This window comes from Lactuca virosa, chromosome 4, assembly GCF_052849685.1.
Source record: "Lactuca virosa cultivar CGN04683 chromosome 4, Lactuca_virosa_CGN04683_v6, whole genome shotgun sequence".
Taxonomy (NCBI): domain Eukaryota; kingdom Viridiplantae; phylum Streptophyta; class Magnoliopsida; order Asterales; family Asteraceae; genus Lactuca; species Lactuca virosa.
This window is the reverse complement of record NC_136429.1, coordinates 283,789,168-283,796,019: the sequence shown is the minus strand read 5'-3', so window position 1 is coordinate 283,796,019 and position 6,852 is coordinate 283,789,168.

Below are 6,852 nucleotides of genomic sequence, written 5' to 3'. Positions count from 1 at the left end.
CCTGTTCTCCACAACATGTTTGGAGCATATCATAGACATCATACAAGGTGCAAACAGAACAGTGTCACTGATAAGAAATATTTTAAAGACATGCTTCGGTAGTACATTGATTTTCGTCAAACTTTACTTGCCATTATACCGAAGCTGTTGAAGACTGTGAAGAAAACATCTATTGCTCAACCGAAGTAAGTCTCACCTCAATTGACACAAAGGGGGAGATTGTTGGGTCTATATGGTGTTGCATCATTGGGCTTTTGTTATAGTCCATTTTGTCTACGCGGGTTGGGCCTGTCCAGCCGTGTTTAGCTTTTAGGTTTTAGTATTTATGGTGCGTGCATGCATCATAGTAAAGACGATCTCTCGATTATTATTTTCACATCTTTTGTATTGTAAACCCTAGCACACCTCTACAGTAGCAATTCTCATTGAATTCTTCTGAGGTGGAGCATATTAATCATTTGACATACGTTTGATTCATTATGGTGTTTATTGTTCGTCATTGATTATAATCGTGTTCTTGATATCTGCTGAATCTATCAATCATATTGTTTTTTAATTCTCATCAGATTGACGAACAACGTGATGTTTTGGTTTGAATGAAAACGCGAATATTTTTGATTTTGGAAAGGATGATTTGGGAACGAACTTAATTGCTTGAAGATAAATTCGACAGGCAAGAATGGTTGATGTCGATTTTTATTTGGTTAATTGTTTCTGGGAAGCTCAGTTCGTGAAATTGTGTTCACCATTTTGGATGTCGATTGATTTCGAAAGTTGGATATTGATGGTTTTGGTTATTGTGATAAAAAGCGAAGCTGAATGATTAAGAGGTTATTGTTCACGATTAAGCATTCGACATGCTTCGTTTTCGTTAAAATGGTGCTGAAAAGTTTTTGTTAAAATGGTGCTGCAACATTTTCGTTAAAAAGGAAGAAAGTTTCGTTATCAGATTAACGAAGTGAAGATAAAGTTTTGTTATCTGCATATAATTTCGTTAGATTAGGGAGGAAAACAGTCATTTTTTATTTTGGTCCCTGCATTATTAACGAAGTGGCACAAATGGTCCAATTTCGACAGTTGGGTAATTTCCGACAGTTTGCCACATTTTACACATTTCGACATTTGGACCTAACTTCGACAGTTTTGATGAAGAATGAAGAATTTTCGAAAACAGTCCCTGAAAATTCGACAGTTTGGCACAACATAACCAACTTCGACATTTGGGGTGATTTTCGACATTTTGGGACAAAAAGCAGAAATTTCAAAATCAGTCATTGAAGTTTCGAAAGTTTGACAGTTTTTGCACAATTTCAAAAATGGACTGATTTTGCTGAGAATTTGAAGAAAATGCATTTTAGGCCCCTACTGTTTATGCGAATTGACGCTTTCTACACAACTTTGGAAAGGGGGAGAGTTTCGCATTTTTGGCTATTTTAGGCGCATCGGGTCACTGCAGAATTTTGAAATTGACAATTTCTAGCGATTTTTGAGAAATTTTGTCAAAGGCGGTCTGTGAACGAAGTTAAAAGTTGAATATTTTTTTTGGGTTTTCGGATTAAAGCACAAAGTTTATGCCACATGTTAAGGGGGAGTTTTGACACGAAAAATTCCGAGTAGAGCACGTTCTCCTTCCTTGAAGGTTTTATAATCAAATTTCGATTATAAAAAGAGGGAGAAATTTATATGGAAATTCGAAGTTGAATTTTTCATATTATGCGGACTTGAAGACTGAAGTGACCTTGAATTTTTTAAGTTTATGAAATGATGCGATTGGAGATTCGGAAGTGATTTCGGTTCAAGATGGGTTTAGAATTATTGAAGATTTTTGGGGTGTGTTTTTATGCTTAACTTTAGGGTGATTATTTGGAGTTTGAGAAGCTCTTGATCATTCGTTGATGCTCGGTTCGTATGGTCTCACATCCTAGAACCCAAATTGAAGAATCATGGAAGAATTGAAGATTTGAAGTTCATCTCAACATGTGTCATGCTTGAGGCTCGAATCGCGTAGTTGCTCAATTTTGGAAGATTTGAAGTGGGTCATCCATTCCTAACTTTGAGGGGGAGAATGTTGGGTGCAAAGTTATCCATGTATGACTTTGTAAATGGGTTGACTTTTGTAGACCCACTTACATGTGGAGCATTAGCCTTATGACTTATGAGATAGAGAGTGATACAGAGACATGTAAGCACCTCTATATATGGTGGGTTCATACCACTTATGGAGGTGTGCTTGAGGGATGTAACATTGAGAGTGTGTGTGTGTGTGTGTGTTATTTATGTAGATTTAGATCTAGATCCTTTTTGTGTAACACCATACATATCGAATACATCTCTTAAACACCGAAATCACCATGTTCATTGTGTGTTCTTTAACTCCGCATGCCAAACCAATGTTTATAAATCACTACAGTGAACTAATCGAGCAAAAATTCACGTTCATGAACGGGCTTAGATTTGAATGGAAGGTTGTAGTTTCAACTGCAAAAGCGCATGAGCAGTTCAACAACTACACGTTGGCGAAGAGAGTTGGAATACTCAAGTCACATGAAGACGAAGTAACGAAAGAAAGGAAGATATTTTTTGGGATAGGTTTGCTGGCCCTTATTGCCAAGGGCAAGGATGTTGAAGATGAAAGTTCTATGGCCGGTATCTCTAACTGCGAATGTTGGGATTATTGGATTGCGTCATTGGGCTGTTTTGTATAAGTCCATTTTGTACACGCTATTGGGCCTGTCCAGCCGTATTAATGATTAGGGTTATAGTATTTATAGTGCATGCATGCACCGTAGAATGGGGTTGTTGATCGATTCTTATTTTGTAACCCTAGCACACCTCTACAGTAACAATTCTTGATAGAGTTCTTCTGAGGTTGTGCCCTTTTAATCATTTGACACCAGTTGATACATCTTGTGTTCTTGTTTTTCATATTGTGCAATACTTTACTTGTTAGAATCTAATCGATCTAAGAGGATTTTATTCCTAACAATTGGTATCAGAGCAGGAGATTGTGTACTCGATACGCAACTCTTCTGTTTGATGAAATTATTAGGGTTTCCGAAAATATCGGATCTGTTGGAGCCGTCACTAACTTATTGACGTAACTCTTTGATCTCGATATTAACCTAATACGTGTTTACAAGTCTGATTCATAACAGGTAAATAAATCAAGTCAACATGCAGCATGACGATTCACTGTTAAACTCCATCAACATCACAAGCAGTATAGGATCGACTACAAGGATTCCGATTCTGTTCCCTCTGGAGTATGAAGTCTGGGCATCGCATTTTGAAGATTACATCGCTGGATCTGAGGATAATGGTTACCTGATATGGGAAGCCATTACTCTAGGTCCGTTTGTTCATACTGCAACTCGGAGAACTATCAAAACCCAAAAGGAATACAACCAACTGCTCATAGATGTGAAGGAAGTCCCGTAGGATGAGAAAGACAAACTCATCAGCAACATCAAAGCAATGAGGGTAATCAGATTCGCCCTACAGTCTGATACATTTCGCTTGGTAAGCGCTTGCACTACAGCGAAACAGATTTGGGACAGGCTTAAAGAGCTTTACTCCATCGATGTTGATCTTGAGCATGATACCCAAACCCTTTTACTTTCGGAGTTTGGTGCCTTTAAATAGAATCCAAAAGAAAGTCTGAGCCAAATTTTCAGCCGCTACAACCATCTTGTTAGTAGAATGGTGAAGCATGGTATCGGGCGCGAACTGATCAAACAGAAGGTCACCTTCATGAATGGACTCAAATCTGAGTCGATTGCTGTCATGTCAACCGTTAAAGCGCATGAACAATTCAAAGGTTATACATTATCTAAGCTCATTGGAATTCTCAAGGCTCATGAAAGAGTGGTGATGGGAGAAGCGAAAGCAGTTTCGGGTATGGGATCCTTAGCTCTTGTAGCGAAAGGCAAAAATGTTATAGAGGAAGAATCTGAAGCGGAGCTCTCTAAATGTGATCTTTCTAGCGAAGCTTATGCATTAATGATCACAAATCCCAAGCGGTTCGCCACGAAGAAGTTTCCATCTACCAAGAACCGAAACTGGCAGGGTAATTATAGTTCCGAGAAAGTGAAGGAGGAGATTAAAAGCGATCCTAAAAAGGAAGAAGAGAAAAAGGAAAACAAGCTTGTAGGTGACTCCGGCTATGACTGCAATTACTGTCATGGTAAAAATCATTTGGCCAAGGAGTGCATGTTGAGAAGGATGAATGAAAAGAAAGATGGAAAGGATGATGAAGCTTACTACATGCGTAACTTGGAGGAGATCAAGAAGAAGAAGACTACTGAAAATTCTATGAATGCTTTAATTGTGCAGGAAAACACAGCTGAGGATGAGTTTGGAGGAGTGGAGATTTGGTCAACTGACTCCGAGGATGATGAAGTTCGCAAGCTCACACAAGGCAGGGCATTTTTTGCGAAAGAAGAAAGCTCAAAGTTTGTTGGTAGGTGACTGATGGTGACAAATGGCGTGTCACAGATGAGAGGCTATACAACTAGTAGTGGATATGGGGATGCGAAGGGAAAAGAGGATGACAAGTATTTCGCTGCGAAACCTGTCAGTGAGCATATCAATGAGTGTGATCAACTGATCCAAAAGGTACACACCATTCTTGAATCCCATAATGTACCTGTAACTAACTAGGAAACTGAATTAAACGACCTAAAATTCAGTTTTTCAAGTATAAGTAATAGTCTTAAACAGACTCGTCTAGCGAATGCTAACCTAACTGATCAAATCAGAAGGACGTCATCCAAGAGTGAGGAGCGAAGGATGTGGATCGAGAAGATAGAGTCTGAGTTGTCTAGGTCTAGATATGAGTCAATTTATTTGTAGAGGGATAATTTGAAGTTTTTGAAACAAAGAAACATTTTTCGTTTGAATGCTAAACGAATTTATACTAATATTACTCAGTTGCATTTAGATTGTGAAATTGGTAAAAAGATTCACAAAATGATCTTGCCTTTCCTTGAACTTAAGGAAGACGAAAGTGATGCTGATTGTTACAAGTGTGAATCCATCGTCTCTTCAGACGAAATCTCTGATGCTTACCGAATTGGACTGCACAAAATTGAATCTTTTATTAAGTCCAATGACCATAAGGACATGTTGAAAAGCTTGCTCGATGAAAATGACAGGTTGAAAATCAAGACTGAAACTGTACATAAATTTGACTCATTGAGTTCTAAGTTAAGTTAAGAGAATAAAATCAATCCTGAAAATACATCTAAATTTGACGAGGACAGTGATATGAGCGAAATATATGTAGAAGATGAGGTTGACTGTTTTGAGTTTGTGAAAAACGAATCTGAACCGGTAAAAGTCCTGATTTCTAAAAACTCTGTTGAGTTCGCTCGTATTTCTCAAACTAAACTGGAAATTTTGAAAGAAAAGACTATGGTTTATCCTAGAGTCCAGACTGTCCCAAATCAAGTCTACAAAGTCAATGGAGTTGACAAAGCTCAAACATTAGAACTTACATTGATTGTAGAAGAAGACAACAAAGATGGCTGTGACGAATACTTTTGGTCTGCACCAATTGATAACGCAGACGAAAGTATAGGTCTGTCAGAAAGGACCTCATGGAGGACAAAAGGACGTTATGTAGCTGAACCAATAAATACACCCTCAAGTTTTGAAAAGGGTAGTCCGAGTGGCACTAAGGAATGTCCAAGCGAAAGTCAGCCTAGAAAGAGCGAATCTCATACAAGTAATTCGAAGCGAAAGGTGAATATTCACAAATATTCAAAGCAACTTGCTGAGCAAAAACGTCAACGGAACCGGAGATACCAGAAGAATCTCAACGAAAGGAAACAATTTTGGCAATCCTAAAATTCAAGCTATGTTTCCAAAGAAAATGTCATTCCTTCAAATCAAAAAGCGAAAGCACGTTCGCCTGTCAATCCTGGTCAATGCTCCCACTGTCATTCGTGCAGTCAGCAAAAGCATTCAAATAACATTGTTCCAAAACCTTCTTTTCCAGAGAAACTCCAACGGAAACCAAAATCTCATCCTTCTCAACCCATAAAATATGCTCCCAAAGATATCAAGGGAAAGGGAAAGATAGTCGATGAGCCGAAAGTACCAACTATGAAGTCGATGTCTGATTCTAAAAGAGTAGAGAGAGAACTCGTCAAAAATCAAATCAAAGATAAAAGAAAACAATCTGATTTAAAAGAGACGAAAATCCAAAATAATAAAATTAAAGTTTTCACCATTAAAAAGAAAGATGAAACCACTTTAGTTAAGCGAACTTATTTGGTTGATCCAGCTATTACTTTTCCTCGTTCTGTAAAAGGCTCACCAGGACCCAAGAAACTTTGGGTTAATAAATCTGCTTAATTTTTGCAGGTTATTCATGACGAACAGTTTGACGACGAATGGTACATTGACAGTGGGTGCTCACGTCACATGACAGGGAGAAAGGAAGAGCTGAGGGAGTTTCGCGCTATGAAAGATGGTGGAAGTGTAAAATGTGGTACCAACTCGTTTGGAACAATCAGGGCTATGGGATGATAACAAACGGAGACTTTTCAATTCGAAAAGTGGCTTATGTGGAAGGACTACAACACAACCTGATCAGCGTTTCTCAATTGGTTGTGGGAACAGGCTTGAAGGTAAGCTTTGATGACGAAGGTTCTGAAATCATAGAGAAGGGAACGAAAGTTGTTCTTTTGAAGTCTCCTAGGAAAGGCAAAATGTATCCTCTAAATTTGAACCTGGTCAAAGGAAAACCTGTTGTCTGCCTGCTAACGAAAGCTCACTCCGATGATAGCTGGCTATGGCATAGACGACTTTTGCACCTCAATTTCAAGGATATCAACAAGCTCGTGCTTG